Raw genomic sequence first — 16,423 nt, 5'->3', positions numbered from 1 at the left:
TTCTCCCCCTCCCGGGCTTGCAACATGACTGGAGAGGCACAAGCACTGACAGCTGAACAAATCCCACGCTGTCAGGGAGGACAGGCACAGCAGCGTAGCCTGGAAGCCTTCTCAAACGCTGCAGCCTGCTTTTCCATCTTCTGGGGTCTTTCTCCCAGCAACCGGCCGTGGAGAAAACCCGGCCCCATGAGAAGCGAGGCTGCAAAGGAGTCCTGAAGTACGGGGATGCCCAACACAGCAAAAATGTGTGCTCCTCTCCTTGGTCCTCCCCAGAAGTGTTACTCCTCGTACCATCCTATGTTAATAGCCATTTCCAGATACGGTGACCAAGGCACAGATGGGGGAACATCAGATGTTTCCAACCTGTGCCACCTGTAACAACATTAGCTGCTGAAATCAACAGCCAGCTAGCTGTAAGTTAGCTCTTCTAATTTTGTTTGTATAGGTTTGAACTGGACTGTTTCCTATTAAAAATCAAGAAACACACAGAGATATGTGTAACATTGCATATAATATAGCATATATTGCTGTTACTTATTCCTACAAAAGCCTATTTCTCTAGCAGAAATCCCTGTCATTGCTGACTCCCCTTCGGTCAGCCTGACTCCAGCACCAGGAATCACATCTACCTGCAGCCCGGGAAGCATCAGTCACTTTGCCATCAATACCCTCACAACAGAGCCCTACAATGGTTGAAATTGTTGCTCAATTAATCGCCGGCTAGTTCCTGCCAAATTGCCTGCAATAGTTCTTCCTTTGGCATGGAAGGAAAGAATAAGGCCCTTTAAAGTGCTCTGAGGTCACATTAGCCTCACACACACTCCATTACCCGTGACCTTGTCTCTCTGGCAGAAGTTGGAAGCACATATCAGCTATTTGCCTTGGGCGGATGTCCTCCTCTGCCAGCGCCTAGAGGCACTAGGCTTGAGACTAAAGGGGGTCCTGTTGGGAGACGTGGGGCAGCCAGAGGGAGCATAGGGTCAGAGATGCTAGAAATGCTGTCCCTGAGCTCCAGCCAGGGACTTGCCTTGAGGGACCGAAGCAGCCAAACAGGGAAAAGCAGCCAATGTGTGAAGACCAAGAGGAAGCTACAAGAGGACTGGGGGGAAGCGAGGGTGCTCTTTTGAGGGGGGAGAGGGTACCAGGTGCAGAGGTGGTAGCCTCTGCCTCAGACAATGACCCGGCCTCTTCACCTGGAGAGTGGAGCCAAGAGGAAAAAAGATGTTTTACTTTACATGCTGCCACGAACACATGGAGGTTGTTCTCTTTGCCAAGAGCATGAAGGAGAAATGCAACTCCACGTACACTAGAAACCCCAAAGTGTGTCTCCAAGCACGAAACTGAGATCTGGCGTTACTCTGCAGCTTACCCAGGAACGTACAGTGGAAGTAAAATCTCTGAAGTTAAGCAAGAAAGTCATTAAGCGTGCAAAGAATATGGAACCTTTGTTAAAAACTATCACAAAAGTACTGGCTGTCATCATGGGTTACAGAAGATTTTTGGGTAGGCAGCTGCTGTGTTATATCTTCCTGAAGCTTTTCACTATTAATTAGCCTTGCTGCAAAATGAAGAACTTAAGACAGCAAAACGTTCTGTGAAGCCATGAACTTTGCAAAATTTTCATTAAAAATATTTAAAAACAATGACATTTTTTATGAAACTTTTCAGTCTTCAGTTTGGAATGGCTTTCAGCTTTGAAATTAAATTTCCCTTTTAAAAATGAGTAAAATGAACACTGAAAAGAAATCTTGATATTTTTACAATCCAATGTGACAAATGAGCCATTTTTCACATTGCCAATTTGCTGAAAAATATTTTTAACAAATCATTCCAAACAGATTTTTTTCCAAAATATTGACACTTAAAACAACTTTCATAGATTGTTTTTTTTTTTACCTACTTCAGTGAGGACTACATATTTTGTGATTTTTTTAATACAGTTTGCCACAGATTCTAGTCATCCAGATACTCATGATTTTTAATTAAGTGCTTTACCACTCCTGACTGTAAAAAATGTCAGAAATATAAATGAAGTGTCAAATAATACACTGCAGTCTACTTGTATTCTAGAAAAAAAAAAAAAAAGAAAATTTGAGCTCTGAGTTGCAAACTCCATCTTCCTCTAAGTAAGTTCTTGGTAGGTTTGAGTATCTACAAAGGATATGTTCTCATTTCTTCTAAGAGTTACACCACTTTTCAGCATTCAGCAGGAATATCTGAATACTGTGGTTGTCACACCCTTCCAGAAAGCTACTTTTACGCCTTTTCAGATGTAAAATTATCTCTATTGTTTCAATTTCAGATAACCAAACTTCCCTCTTACTGTACTGCCTACAGCATTTTCCAGAAGTGGTATCTATGGAAAAAAAAAAGAAAAAAGACTGAAAAATTAGGGTGGAGGTGGTATAGAATAAATTCAATTCAGTATAAAAACATAAAATGCAAAGAGGTTCTAATTTGAGTAATTACTGTAACTGAATAAAATCTTCTATTTTTGTTAATATAAGTGCTGCTTTATTTAGTGTGTTATTTTAGTGCTATTTCTAATGTAGCCCACTGACATGAACATAGGGATCACCATACTCATCCATCTAAATATAATATCTTGTAGCTGACAGTGACAGGTACCAGGTACCTATTATTAAACTGCAAGAAGATGGCAGATGATAAAACAGTGAGTCCTTCTGGAAACCTGAGCAGGCGCCTGCTGCCATGGGGTTTGAATGGAGCCAGATTGCCTTGGGGTAGTAAGTGTAGTCCTCCTGACCCCCCAGGATCTTAACCTTCAAAACAGAAAGAAGGAACCAAGGCAGCAAGGCATAGGACGCGTGATGCTGTCTGCTTCAGCCTCCTGACAGGCTATGTCAATAGCTCTAAGAGCAGCAAGAAATCGACTTTACTAGCCTGAAACAGTGGCTCTCATGGCTATTTACAACAACTTAGAAAGTCAGCACAGCATTCAGTTATTTCTCTGCTCCTTCAGAAAGTTAAAGAGGTAAGACAGAAGGTGAGAAACACATAAAGACAAAACATTACCGGGATCTGCACAATCTGCTGGGAGCAAAGCATCGCTATATGGCCCCATTCACAGTAGCATTATCTGTCTTTCCCTCCCAGCTCACCCACTGACTTGAAGCAATTTCAGTTTTAATGAATGCTTAAATTCAAATATCATCGCAGAACTATCCAAGACTCTGCATACAAATATTTGGTTTATGCCTTTTGTGCAAGGTGGCATCCTTTTCAGCCTCACTGGAAAGAAGCCCAGCCAGAACCTCAATGGGTATCAACAGAGCCTGCATTACCCTATTTTAAACATTTGTACAATGCATGCTAGCATCACAGGTAGTTCTGGTGCCTCAGTTAAGCAGAGCTCTGCTGGAGATGAAGCTTACAGGCAGCCAATACTTTCGTTGCCGGGGGGGCGCTGAGGCATCCAGCAAGCCCCATATACCAACTGGAAATTTGGATATGTATGTTTTTGGTTTCAATGCCCCTGTTTGGTTTTCTCCTACAAGAGAAAAAATAGCCCTCAGTTATCTTTTTTTTCTTTTCTTTTCTTTTTTTTTTTTTTTGCATTTGTTACTTTACCCCTCTTCCCTAGCCAGCCTTAATAATCTCCTCTAAAAAACTAAATAGTCTCAAAGCGAGAAGCACAGAAGTTTTTCTGTGCCTTTGAATATTTCCCCATCCCATGGAAACCCAGGGCTGGCCACAGAACATTAGCTTGTCACAGAGCAGAGGTGTATAACTCACACTGCTCGAAGACAAGGAGAAAGAGCACAGGAATTACATTGATGGATTCACTCCCTAATTGTTCATTAAGATAATGAGAACAAGCTATCAGAAGGATTTCTGAAAGAAGCATATTTGAAGGAAGGACCCCAGAGAGGGAGGAGGGAGGCCTGGAAAGTGAGGTATTTGGAGATTAGGGGAAGAAGTGGCACATGAGACCGTGCTCAGAGAGCCGCAGAAGCAGGGAGGGAGATGATCTGAGGGCAATGTGGAGGGAAGCCTCTGAGGAATCTTTTTCTCATCGTGGTTTTTTTTTTATGAAGAGAGCCTGAGAAAACCTGTCCCCTGGGTCAGGCACCACACAGTGTGGCTATGAGTGCTCTTCTTTCCCCCACACAAGACCCCCATTGGTGTGTGGGCAGGAGAAGGAGGAGGTAGTGAGAGGGGCACCACAGGGAGGGGACACCAGTGCCCTTCAAGCAGTGAAAGATGTGGGAGGGCAGCTGGTGGGGAGTAAAGGTCCATGCTGGGTAAGTGCCTCTGTCCTCCTCACCACAGCCTCCTCTCGCTGTCCCGAGCCCTCACTCAATTAAAACTGCGCTGTTTGACAGGGCATTGGCAGAGATAAATCAAGGCAGTGGCTGCGAATACCGAGCAGAGCTTGCCAGATGCTACAGCTCATCAAAGGAGGGTGCCCACAGTACCCAGAGAGTGTGGTAGCTTGCCCCAAGCCCAGCAGGCACTGGCACCAACTCTCCAACAGCCCCCTGTACCTGTAACTCACCACCTCATCCCACACATCCTCCCCTGACTTTCCCAAACATCATGTCTTTCAGCCAGAAGCATCTCTTCAGCAGCAGGCTGTCCACTCTGCTCTTGTTTCCCGGCACCTCTAGAGGGACCGGGCAGGGGTCTGTCCCCACCTCCTGTCCCCTGCACGGACAAACAGATATTTAAACAAACACTGCGCCGGATGGCAGCACTCAGCTTGCATCTTGTTGCCTCCCTGCAGGCAGAGCTCTGTTCTTGCAAAATATGTTGGCAAGCACGCCGGTGCCTGTACCAGCTCCTCCTGACTCTCTAAGCAAGACTGCAGGTCTCAGAGTGCATATTGCAGGCCGCCCACAGGAGGAGGAGGAAAAAGGCAGCTTCCTCATCCTCCTGGGTACTGCAGCTACCCAAAGAGCGGGATGGGCCTGGGTCAAGCGTCCTCTGCAGGGCATGTGTGGAGCCTGGTGAAGGTACTTCATTATTTGGATGCACCTGCCCTGCAGCTTAGCTACTAGAAGCCAGACGGAACGGCTGCACACCATACAGTGACCTGTTGCAGCAGCATGGTTGCTTGCCCCCAAGCTTTCATGCAGAGACAAACAAGGAACCAACACCTGATGTGTTCCCGCACAATCATCTCTACCAAGTTTTAGTGCATCTCTCTGGCTGGGTTTGAGCTAAAAACCTTCTCCAGGGTCTTTTGCAAAGTCCAGACTCAAGCTTCATGACTGAGAAGTGGAGCTGGTCATCACACTCATACCTCATCTACCTGGACTGTATAACACAATGAAGGGTTTGATGCTCTGGCTACAATCCAGCAATGTTGCTCTTGAAACTATTCAGACCTTCAGTAAATCCTAGGATGCAACAGCACCCTCAAATTCTCCTAGAAATGAAATATTAAAGGAGGCTCTAGGATATTAATGTGAAGTTTCCATTAAAGGAAACTGAAAGAAAAAGAACTGTAGGTGGGAGGATGAAGGGACCTGGGGAGACTAAAAGGAGAAAAAAAAAAAGAAAAAAGCATGTCAAGAGGATAGTATGAATGTTGCTAAGAACAGAAGGAGCAAGTAAAAGGAGGGATGAGATAAAGGAGCAGAAGAGCACTAAGCCAAGGAAAGCCCTAGAGCAAGTCAAAGTAACATACCTAAAAGAAATGGACACCAAACAAAACAAACAAAAAAAAAATACATATTGTAATACACATAGCAAAGGAAAGGGACAAGAAAATGAGCAAAAATCAGAATTTAAAGGTGGGGGAAGGGAAAATATAGGAAGGGGAAGCGAGGCACATGGAAGCGAGACAAAATGCATGAGGCAAGAGGCAGTAGGAAAAGGTAACGCAAAAGGAGGTAAAGTTTCTGCTAAAGCTCTGGGGACAGCAGGACCTTAAATGAAAGGGAGGAACCTACTTCACTGCACAGTGGTGTATAAGCAGTGCAGAGCTCTTCTTTAGGATTTTCTATGTCACTTGAGAGAACAGGTGAGCCAGGGAAGTCCGGGTGGGAGGTGGAGGTGCTCTCCCCATGCACTTGCTGGAGAGCACGGCCTCTTGGCTTGCAGGCGTGACACCAGGTACCACCACAGAGGAACACTCGCTCTGTCTCTTCGTGGCCCAGTCACATATGGACCTGCCAGTGTTTCTGAACTAGCAGCTAATAAAGCAAAGGGTAAAATCGTTTTGTTCTTCACCAGAAACTCCTGGTTTTCGATCTTGAGGTCTACAAGCTCAGTTCTTACTGATGACCTACGTTTCCCCAATAAAGCCAGCAACTACATAAGAGCCATTTCAGATGTAATCTTACCTTATAATGAGGGTCATTATGTTTGCATTATAGCAAGCCTGAAACATTTCCGTGGTCCTTTTTCCACATCTCTGAGGGAAAAAAACAGAAAATTCTTCAAGCACTTTCTGACAATACTGTTTGCTGTCAACAATGTTATAGTTTTGCAAGGATCTCCACAGCAAAATTCACCTACAGTTTATTCCTATCTGCAGGTCTTCAGCTCTCCTTGGCCACTTTCACCATCTGGAAGAAACATCCGAGACCGACATGAGAATTTTCTTTACCAAAACCCACTAAGTGGGTTAAGTTAATCTCCTGCTCTTCTTCTGGACATTTGGATAGTCTTAGAGACCAAATGAAGACATGACACCGCCCATGCCTGACATTCTCACCATACCACGGAGGAGTAATCTCTGGTTCCTCTTCTGTCAACAACGGTGCCTTTCACATAAAGGCCAGTTGAAAACTTCAGCTGAGGGAAAAGTGTCTTTTCTTTCCCAGCCTAGTCAGAGAGAATAACCCTGCCTGACCAAGAAATCCTTTCAGAAATAACTATGTTCCACAACACAAAAGAAAGGATTGAAGAAAAGAAATGGTCACCTGAGAAAGAGAGGCACAGAGAAGCTGGAGATGCCCAAAGGTAAAATGGCAGTTTGAAGGACCCCAGGAAATAATTAAAAGGGAAGAGAAGCACACATCTGGTGGGAAACGCGTGAAGCAGAGGTTGTCAGATGCAAAGAATATCCACATCTACAGCCATGATTAATTGTGAGAGTAATGGGTTATTTGCCCATCTAGAATGCAGAAGTAGTGAAGTGTTGTGTAGAAATGCCATTAATCTCCCTTGATGGGTACATTATTTCCACTGAATTCTACCTGACATTTCAAGTTGCTTTCAATATATTTTATTGTATATTTTTTCACATTTTCAGTGCTCTATTGCCAAAGATTCTGAATCACCAAAATTAATCAGCAGCCTGGAACAGAGCCAGATATAACAAATAACGAACCAGGCGCTTTTGATATTCTCCCAGTCCTAGATGGATGTATAACTCACATTTATTGGTATGGGAAGATCTGGGGCTGCTCAGAGAAGAAAAAAAAAAAAAAAGAAAAAGAAAAAAATAACAACCCCCATGTGCATTGTTGCAAGAAACTGATAGGCACTGTCAATGAACAAATGGCTACTACTTCTGCTTCGAAGCATTTGTTTTACTCGTTGTTTGAAGATCAGCAGAGAGAGGGGAGAGTCCAGGACACACTAATCTCATGCTGGATAAATCACTAGGAACTGCATCAGATGCAACGATACTACACTCATGTAACTGAGGGAGGTCTCTGAGGATGACTGAAAATATCTGGGCTCCATACATAAAACCTACCCTGAAGGCCTGACTGCAAATTCAGACCTACTTCTTTAACAGAGGAAGAATAAGAAATATATTTGCTTAATTACCCCTGAAGGACAGCCTGATGTGATGGAGAAAAGCTTCCACGTAATAAAAAGTAAATGAAAATCCCTACCCCTACTGCCTGTCATAGTGTGCTGTTACTTAGCACACTGGAAACCAACCACACTGAGGATTCCCTGTTAAATGACATTGCCTGTGCTAACTCCTCACCAACTTGCTGATAAGCACAACAACAGGAAGTTATCACTGACGGGCAAGAGAGACGACCTGCAGCAGAAGTACGGCAGTTCCCACAAACCATGAGACAGCCAGGCGAGATGTTTCAAGTGGAAGGAGAAGCAACGTTTTTGGAAAGCCAGTATGCTTTCCTCCTCCTTCCCACTCTTCTTTCTCCCGAGTGAACAGTTCTTGAGAAGTTTGTGGTGGCAGCAGCTAAGCTAGACTGGAGTTTGAGCTGGGCCCTCCTCCCCATACAGGCACCAGTGGGGCTCCTTGTCTGCATACCTCTGCATTGAACCAAAATTAAAAATTCTGTTAAGAGAGGAAATCTCCTGCCAGACAATATCCCCAAGCTCAGAGAAATGCTGCAACAACAAACACTGTGACAGGAATTTCATGCTGAGCCCCGGCACCAAGAGGACACTATCATTTTTCCGTGCTGTTTTGAAGTGATGCAAAGATGTCAGCATCGAAGGAACTTAAGGGACCCATTACTGCAATGCTCTTTGACAAATAAATAAAACATGAAAGTAGTTCCCTTTGCAGGGAGAGCAGTGGAGAAGGAGGATAAGGGGAGGGCTAGGAGCAGGAACACCATTTTCATTATGGATTTTGAACATTTTAAACCTGCCTCTGAAGACAGCTCAGTAATTAGCAGCAGCTTACGCTTGCGAGGGTATTTTTGCACAGCTCCATTGCAGTGGCTAATTGATGGACTTCCTTCTTTGCCAGTCAGGAAATCAGGAATGGGCTTTCTTGCTGACATACCTCAATGCCCTGGCTGCTATTTAAGGGCCACCTCCATTCACATGCACACATCTCTCTGTATATATACTTACACAGCAAGCGTATTTACAAACACTGCAAATATTTGGCATCTTAGAAAAGCTCTGATAGAGCCCTCTGTTTTCTTAGCGTATTTAGCATAAATGTACTACCTAGGAAGCAGAACTGAATAAAACTGTTTGCTCTAAAAATAATTGAAACCGTGACACAATAAAGTTACTCTGAGAGATGCGCTTGCTTCACATATAATCCTAGACTATTATCTACACTACCTGTTGCAGGGTTGGACAAATTAAAAGATTAGGAGATCTTGCTGTCTATGCTGTTTTTACCACTATGGGCCCATTAAAATAATGCACTTCTGAGAGCAATTGCTCCCAAAACCAAAACTGAAAAGCAGGAATCCTGTCATTTGTTAGCTGCAAGCAGCAGTGTGCTGGTGCATACTGCATTCTTCATCTTAAAAACTTTTCCCACCGACTTATGAGAAAGAACAGACAATGGGCTGCTGCTTTTTGTTTCAGAAAGGAAGCCAGGAAGAGTCAATACAATTCTTTTTGGCTTCTACACACAGGATATGTATGCTGCCAGATAAGAACATAGTTGTTTGTGTTCTTTAGAAAAATCTTTTAAAAACTGTTCTGAAGAATTTCTATCAGAATGCATGATCTTTATCAGTAACTAATACAAGCTGAATGCCTAAAATACAGGAAGAAGTCTTGGGTTTACCTTTTTCCTCAGTAATAATAACCTTTTCAGTGTTATGAGCGAGGATACAAGCCAAAACATTGCATGCTCAGGTAGCAGCATCCATTAAGAATACTAATCATCTCCACTCAGGTTTCATCGGGGCTGAGTTGAGACCTGTCGTGGTTTCGGCTGAATTTACCAAAACCGGACTGACAGATGGCCCTTCCCCCCCTTCTTCCCCCCCCAAAAGAGGAGAGAGGAGGAGAAAGAGATAAGGAGATTCAGAAGTTTAGAATGAACTAAACTACTTTAATGAAGAATTAATATTAAAATAAAAATAAAGAAGAAAATAATGAAATAGATACAATATATACAAAACCGTATCAAGCTCCCAGGGTGACAGTCACATCACCGGCAGGCACTGGGGAAGTCCCAGACTGGACTCCGTGACGAATGGGAACTGGATTCCAGCCCTGGAGTCAGGAACACACGGATCGGGATCAAAGGCAGATGAACAGACAGAGTCCTCTCTGGACGTCGGCCATCGCCTGAAGGGGGCTGACCCTTTGATCCCTCAGCCTTTATACTGAGCGTGGGGCAGATGGGATGGAATACCCCAGTTGGTCAGGTTTGGGTCACCTGTCCTGTCCGCCCCTCCCAACCGATGTGACCCCTCTACATTTTTCCGTTTCCGACCCTCTAAGGGGGCAAATAACGAAATTGGCTGACCTTGGTTGTTATAGCAATAAGTATAAGCAAGGGCCTCCCTGCATACCATTCCTTGGCATGGAGCACAAGCATTGGTCTTATCATTCTGAGAATCAGCAGTTTTCTCCACAATATGTGTTAATTTCAGAGAGTTAGAGGAGGCCTAGCTAGGATGTAAAGTTACAGAACAGAAAATTGGTTCAGTTTTACTTCAAACCAGGACAAGACCTTTCTGTTGACTTGAAAGGACCTTAGATCAGCCCTTCTACTGATGCAACTCAGGAAAGCACTTAAGCACCTGCACTTAACTTCAAGCCCGAGGCTAAACTCCACTGAAGCAGAGGCAGACCGGTGCTCCAGAGCTGATCTGATCAGGAAATCAGCAAGAGAAAGAGTAAGTAAAAGCATCCATGGAATTTGGGAGACAAAGGAGTGTGATTTCCTTTGTGATGGCTGCTTTGAAAATCCTTCCCGTGCTCCAGTGTTGCTCCTCCTGCCTTCTTGCTGTTCCATTAAGACGAGTGTTTCCATCCTTCCTTCCTTTCCTGTTGCCAGGCTGTGGCTCTCTGAAACGAGCTGCAGGAGTTGTTAATTATTTTTTTTTCATAAGTAAACAGTGCACTGTGCATTATGATATTGCTAAACCTGCATTTTAGCAAATTAGTCAATAGAGCCTCTATAGAACATTGTGAAAGCAGACTTCTACACTGGGTCAGCCCTGGAGAAAGAAAACACCCATGCATAAATACTTACGCAGATGTTGACTTGTCCAGCACTTTTCCTGGATTAAATGTATTCTCTCCCCTTCTCCCACCTCCAGCGCTGGGTCCCCTATTGTATCAACAGTGAGCTTGCTGGTGCCATCCCACTGTACAGCTTCCATGGCTCCAAGCAGCTGAGAACCTCCTTCGAAAAGTGGATGACAGCTACGCCAGCCAAGGCCAAATTACTGGAATGATGAGCATTCCGCTTGATGACATCCAAGCCTTTTGCTGTTGCACACATGGGATGAACTGTAGGGTGAGAGAGGCCAGAGAAACAGCTGAGCAGTCAGGGTTAGACTTTTCCTCCACAATTCACCTTCAATATATATGTTTCTATATCTAGCCATCCTTTTAACACACTTTTAGGACAGCCAGGTTGCAGAGGGAGTGTTAGATCAAATGTTCACACATACAGTGATTTCCACAGAGGATTCAGTTGTCTCAGAGGGAGGTGGCCTTTGCTGAAGTACAGTTTTCTAGCAATTAATTTTGGCAAGAAGCCTTCTCTCAAACACCGCATTCAAACAGAACTGCAAGTTTTCCTTAGAATGAAAATCCTTTCTTTGAAATAGACTGCGGTAGCCTATGAAGCTTAGGTTTTAGTAACCCCCTTCAGTAACCGGAAAACTGTTAGATCCATCATTTTCAGCCTTCATGCAAGGCTCCAGTTGCCTGAGAACGAGCACCAGCAATGACTTTCCTTTTCCTCCAACTACTGTGAATTAAAAATACTATCAGCTTGACTTTGTATTTCGTATTGATTCTTCAGGACCCCCAGCAATCTGATGTGGCTTTGAAGCTGGTCCTGCTTGGAGCCAGAGGTTGGACCAGGCCAACCTAAATTATTCTGCGATTGTAAGATGCAGGTGGAGTAGAATCAGTGGTCACAGAAGAACTGAGTCAGGCTTGCTCACTCAGCAGCCGATGCGAGGAAAGGGGACCAGCTTAACTTCTGACTGCTTGAAAATTAAAGGGCACAGAATGGGACAGCAGAGAATCTACAGCTTCCAAAATGCCAATTTTTCACTTGAAACCCATCACAGTACCAGAATATTTTATGCTCTCAGTTTTGCTGTGTAGGAAGTAGCAATGTGTCTCTGCTGCATATCACGACCCTCTCTCCTGAAAGGCAATAGGAAACGCACACATCTGCATCTCCCATTCAAGCTCATTGGGATGACTCACACTACAACCACATGCTTTAATACTCACTGAGTAAAACTCCAGGCACCCTCCCATCCTATCTGTAGCTATAAGCCATTCTCCCACAAGCATTCATTCTTTGCTACATCATATAGAAAGGTTCAAAACCATGTGAAAAGGTTACCATTTTCTATTAAATTCTGTAGTGCTTTTCTATAAGGCTAGTAAATTCAGTTTATTGAGCAATATGACTGCTTGAGCATTTTTGATGTGCTATAATGCATAAGAGATATTGTATTATCCAGTACATTTCAATCTTTGAAAAGTTTTTAAAGACTGAAATGTTTGCAATTTAATTTTAGGAATGCATTAGCCCATATACTATAGAGAAAATACATTCATATTCAGGCAGCATTATTATAATTTCTGTTATCACAAAAAAAATCTCCTCTACTGGCATTAAAAATGTACATGGAGATGGACTGTATTCACCACAATTATCATTACTGTTAAGCATTCAGAAAGCTTGAGCCCATTACAATTTGATGACAGTTAACGAGAAGACATTTTGTGATTAAAAGCCTAAACATTAGACAAAAAAAAATCTCGTATGATATTATTTGCAGAGAAACAGCAGATTCAGAGCTCTAAAATAGGATTTTAAATAATTTAAAATGTTGTATTTCTTTAATGAATTAACAATGCATGCCTGAGTAGACTTTTCAGTATTCAGTGGAGGATTACCACAGGAAGGTCAAGTTACACCAAGAATTTGTGTGTGACAAGGTTGTTCACTTAGTGTTGAAACCGACATTTTAGGGCTCTGATGTAATATTTGAATGGCTACCAATGCACAATTGGTCTGCAAAGAAAAGGCTGATAGTTTAGGAGAGGAAACTATTAGGCAGCCAAAGGTTGAAATCAATAATGATGCAGTACGCTTTTGTACAGGGAGGGTGAATTAGGCTGCATGCTGTAATATTAACAGCAATCGGACCAGCTGCCATAAACTCAGAATTTGCAACAGCAAATCTGACAGCACGTTCAAAAAGTTATGCTAATATGCAAGAAGAGATAAGGGAGGATATGGTAATGATACTACAAACTGGTCTTCCATTGCCTGTAGGCTACACACAGTTAAGGAAAGTATGAGTATATCTTCAAAACAGAAACTTCAACTATTCCTGATTATATTATGGTAGATTTTGTTTGCAATGACATGCTAAATAGCAGGATTAAAGAAATGTATATTAAAACTAACAGCAATGAAAAGAACAGTAATATTTGTGCAGTACGTCAGCACTCGGAACAGCATCCTTCAGCACTGAGAAAAGTCCCTGACAGATAAGGTTTGACACACCAAAATGATTTTATCGAAACTTGGAAAGCTATGCCACAGGCTTAAAACGCCCAGGCTCCTGGCAATGCTGAGCAAAGCAGTGGGTATCCAACCACATCAAGACAAGAAAGGGTAATTGGGCAGTTTGGTTCCAGCTTCAGAAGCAAGTCTTTTTGTTATCAGATACGCCTGCAGCTGGCATAGCTGCCACCAGCTGTGGAAGACTTGGCTTTGCAACCATGGCACAAGTGGCATTTCAGGAGCATTTTGTTTGAGGGCCTAGAGAGGCACACAGAGTAGCATTATGCCTCTAGACATGAACTAATCTCTTGAGTAAAAGCATAGGATCCACCTACTGACCAGCCAAGAATTCTACTGAAAAATAAGCCAGACAACATCTTTTATATTTGGAGGTCTGTATTGTGAGGAGTTCCTCATAATCTTGAATGACAGTGTGATTGCATCAGGGCTGGGCGAATGCCATCAGTGTATCACTTCCCCCACATGCTTTTCCTTCCCCCGTGCTTCACAGTTTCTGCACGGCAGCTTCCTTCCACTGTGGAATAAACGCCTGTTCGCAAAGGGTGACTTTGGTCTAGAGATGCCCAGCTCTACATGCCCACTGTAATCATGGAAAAACAGAGTCCTCCTAGGGTGATTTGGAGAAGAAACACAAGTGATCAGTCCCCCCCAGGAGAGTTAAAATACTTCACTGGCATAGAATAAACCCTCCTCCTAAAATTATCCTTTGTCAGGCTCCAATGTGTATTTTAAATCACACCTATGATAACACGGGATGGAACAGTACCTTGGGCCATGTGAAGCATTTTAACTTCAGCTGTCGATGGGCAGTCTTTATCCCCTCCACTTCTCCTCTCTAGGGCTAAAAAACTCCTGTTGGGGAATGAGGGTCACTCCAGATGCACATGGATGAAAATTACATGGAACATTAACATGAGTTCAGCTAAAGGAAAGTCTTCATAAAAACTCCCTCTAGGGCTCAGGTAACACCCATCACATTTATTAGTAGTTTCTTGCACACCAGTTTAGAGATAAGTAGTCCAGAGCAGTGGAAATGTTGCCTTTTCCCTTGGTTTCATTTTCTGTGTATTTTGATTTTATTTTTTGTGTGCATGGGGATTATAGACAACATGAATAATGTCGGGGCAGAGGTGATTCATTTTTATGACACTTTTTCAGCAATGGCATGTGAGATATGAGCAATACTGTGTCAGTTGCTTTGGCTTACATTTGCATCCAATCGTCAATGAGTAAAATGAAATCTCAAAGCTGCCAAAATTCAATTTCTGAGGCTCTCAGGATTTTCATCACACATCTACAACAGACAGAAGGTAACTCCCAGATTACTTTTGCTTTAAAGTTACAATATTATATTTATTTTGAAGGACAAAAAAATAGAACTAGGATTACTTCCAATAAGTCATTCATACTGCATGCTATATGCCATTATAGAATTATATTGAATACACTTAATAAAAAGTTTATGTTTGTGCGAAAAATGCCAGGTAAACACATTTATTTGCTGTGTATCGGTCTAAATTGATTGCAGTTAATGTGGCAGTCTTTCGTCTGAAAGCATCTCGGGATGGACTGCCAAGTCATACTGGCAGATACATATTAGAGGCCCTCTAATACTCATGCTCCAAAGCATAGCAGATCAGCTGTCAGGAAGAAGTTTCCTGCTTATATGTGATTTAAGAGTTCTCATTCAGCAGATCTCAGGTAGCCATTTCAGCTGATAGCCAATCTTAAGGTAAAGAAAGCTTTCAAAATATTGATGGATCTAGCCTTTCAGGCTTCAGCAATTCTGTCCTCTCTTTCTTAACCCACTATATGTATTTCAAAGCCTCTCAAACAGCTCACTTAAAGAAGGTTGGGCAAAAAGTGCCTGATCCAGACCTCAGTGAAGTCAAAAAGATTTGTAATGACTTGAATGTAGTTGGACCCAGAACCATGGAGGTGTCGTATGATCTGTGTCTGCATTAGCAAGTTCACTGAGGAGCAGATGTGTAGAGACAAAGTTGGGGCTAACACTTCATACCTTTTGGGGTTGAAGGGTTTAGTGCAAACTCTTCGCAGTCTGGTCCCATGGGCTGAATGCCTGTAGCTTCTGCAGTGCTGCAGGAGCAACACTTCTGGTTTTTATTCACTTGAAAGTTGCCTGCTTTGTGCAACCCAAGACCACTCTGCTAGGCAGATCAAAGCACGGTAAGTGAGGATGGGCAGCTTTGCTTCAGAATGAAGCTTTTCATCAAGCCTAAAATGCTTGCTTGGTGAAGCATGTCCACACTTATCAGTATAATTATATTTCTTGGCATTTTGTTAAGCATGGAAGCAGTAACTGCAGTCCTATAGTCTTGAACATGAACAAGTTTAGTCATGACACTGAGAAGCACCTATGGCATTGTCACTGTTTGGCTTACTAAACAGTAAGCTTTTTCAGATTAAAGATTCTGAATGATATTGAGATAGATAGACTAGGTCAAAAGTCTACTTAATATAGACTTCTACCTGTGTAGCAGCTGACATTAGGAGCTTCTGAATCATCCTTTAAATTACCCTAACCAAAAGTGCATAACAGTGATTTATCTCAGTTAGACCTTCATTTTCAGATGACAGCAGTTACACAGTTCAAGCCCCTTCCCATAGCCTCCTTCATATTGGAAAACTAAACAATCAAACAATTAATGAAGCATGGCTTTGTTGCCAGAAATAGCAGGTGCAAACTTTCTTAAGTGTGAGAAGACCTGCAGTCTTGAGGACAGTCGTTTTTGCCACTATGGCATGAAAACTGTGAATTGTTGAGCAGTGTGTTTGGAGCCTACCTCCCACAGATACCACCATTGGTACAGACTCTAAACACAAAAGCTAGCTATTGCTATTCTTTCCTGGAACTAAGAAGATAATGTTAATCTCCTATGTAACACACTTTGTTATCAGCGCTCAAGGTAAAACAGCACATGGCAGTCTGCCATGCCATCAATTCTATACATATGTATAAAAATATAAAACAAATTAAGATTTTTTTGTCGATCTCAACTAAAAAAG

Source organism: Numenius arquata, chromosome 1 (assembly GCF_964106895.1).
Source record: "Numenius arquata chromosome 1, bNumArq3.hap1.1, whole genome shotgun sequence".
NCBI lineage: Eukaryota > Metazoa > Chordata > Aves > Charadriiformes > Scolopacidae > Numenius > Numenius arquata.
This window is presented reverse-complemented; position numbering follows the sequence as displayed.